We start from the raw sequence: 2,319 nt of genomic DNA, 5'->3' as shown, positions 1-2,319 counted from the left end.
GAGGGGAGGCCTGGCGGCACAGCCGTGAATGCACTTCGCTGCTAACCCAAAAACCGCTTGTTCAAAACCACCAGGAGGCAGCTGGCAGGATGCGTCACAAGGGGGCCCTGCAGAAAACAAACTGGAAATTAAAGAAGGCCATAGGGGAGGGGCTACCCGAAGGGCAGCCTTTAATCCTTTAGACTGACCACTGGAAAGCCTCAGAGAACCTGGGCCCCAGAGCCCTGGAGTGAGGAGTGAGGAGTGAGGAGTGAGGCGGGAGCAAGGCGGGCAGAGGGGGGACAAGATCGTTGCTACAAGTGGCAGGGTCAGCAGGGGAGGCGGCAGCAGCTCTCAGCCTGGCGCCACAAGCCTTCATCCTATACCTCCTGTCTCCCCTCACCCTTGTTCCCACCCACCTTGTCCATACCTCTGCCTGTTTCTCAGGCAGGGCAGCTCAGCTCAGGCTGGGGCTGGGGTACCTTCACGGGGAATCCTCACCCCCTAACCCAGTGATTCCCAACCTTCCTAATGCCACAGCCCTTTAATACAGTTCATGTTGTGGTGACCCCCCCAAACCATAAACTTATTTTTGTTACTTCACTGTAATTTTGGTAGTTATGAATCAGACGACCCCTGTGAAAGGGTCCTTCGACCCCCAGATTGAGAACCGCTGCCCTAACCCATGGCCACTGCCACCAGGAGCTGCCAATCAAGGTGCCGCCTATTTCTTTCCAGGGTTCTACCTGGGTCCGATTTTTCCCTTCTAAAAACCCCTCCACCCAAAACCTACTGCCATCAGCCATATTCCAATGCATAGTGTCACCCTAAAGCAGGGGTCCTCAGCTACGGCCCACGGTCCACACCGAGGACATCTGTCCTGCTTGCCGGGTGCTTTTGCCCCCATTTTGTTTATTTCAAAATAAGCTATGTGCAGCGTGCATAGGAATTTGTTCATAGTTCTTTTTTAAACTATAGTCCGGCCCTCCAACAGGTCTGAGGGACAGTGAACTGGGCCCATTCAAAAAAGTTTTGAGGACCCCTGCCCTAAAGGGTTTCCAAGGCTGTAAATCCTTAGAGCTGACAGCCTCAGCTTTCTTCCTCAGAGCAACTGGTAGGCCTGAACCATCAACCTTGTAGTTAACGGTCTTACTCCCTACCCCCACCAATGCTCCTCCAGGTTCTTGGTGCTGGCAAACCCTCAGTCCTACACCTTTGCCTTATCTTCCCGGACTGTTAAATGCTGCCTGGGCTGGAGGCCTGGTGCCTAATCCGTCCTTGGCTGTGGCACACTGCCCTCTGCTGGCATGGTAACTCATGAGGGTTTGGGGACCTGTTAGTAATACCCGACACGTCTCCTGATTGATCCTCCAAGCCAGGGGGGGGGGAAGCAGGATTTGTAGGAGGGAGGATGCAGTGACATGATGTAACTCCCATCTCCCTCCACCAGGGACTCCCCGTACCCCCAGAACGCACACTGCAGGCTTCTAGAGGCTGTTTGTGGCCAAATGGGAGGTAACTGCCAGGCTTTTTCTGTCATCATAGCACACCCCACCCTACCCACTGGCCTTGTAGCCTGGACACACTAGGCAGAGGCAAGCCTCCCTCATGGAACAAGAGGCTGAGGGGTCACCCCACCACTGGTGGAACAGGACAGGAAATCCCGTGTCTCCCATTCAAGTATGGTGGCCAGGCCTGTCTCCACTCACAAGGGGTAAGCGCTTCAAAACCAAAAGTCCAAAGGTGTAATATGGGGTACTATTCCTGAAGCTAATTGCAGACCCCAGGCAAAAGATGGCCGACAAAATTCCTAATCCCCTCCACCTGTAGGGTTCACACAGCAAGTTTCCTGTCCATCAATCCAGTAGCCCATCCCCTTTAAACAGGCCAAGCTTAGCCAACCTCCTGAAGATTGGTACCCAAGGCAAATCTCATACCACTACCAGGGGGGGAACAGCCCTATGCCTGAGCCAGCAGAGGTGAGCACAGCAAGGCCACAGCTGCAGGATCCCAGCAGGCATCTCTAGAGCCTTGGCTGTGTCTCACTCCCAGGCCCCAGAAAGCTGTGCCAGAGCCTGTGGACTCCACCCAAATACCTGTGGGCAAGTCACAAACGTATGGGATGTCATGTTCACAACCTCCCTTTCCCTTACCCCAGATAACCCACCAGAGGACTGAGCATGGTACCCCAGCCACCCTTACACCACCCTCCAGCACCGATAACATTTGACATAGAAAAAACAACACCTGAGACAGCTGTTAGAACTCAGCAAAATAAAATTCCGGTTTATTGTTGGACAACATTGCTTCACACATACGTCAAACAGGCCAAAAAAAAAA

Source organism: Echinops telfairi, unplaced genomic scaffold (genome assembly GCF_000313985.2).
Source record: "Echinops telfairi isolate 266 unplaced genomic scaffold, ASM31398v2 ScPeMD7_3;HRSCAF=10, whole genome shotgun sequence".
In the NCBI taxonomy this organism is placed as follows: domain Eukaryota; kingdom Metazoa; phylum Chordata; class Mammalia; order Afrosoricida; family Tenrecidae; genus Echinops; species Echinops telfairi.
The sequence above is the reverse complement of the archived record's forward strand: the minus strand, read 5'-3'. Positions refer to the sequence as shown.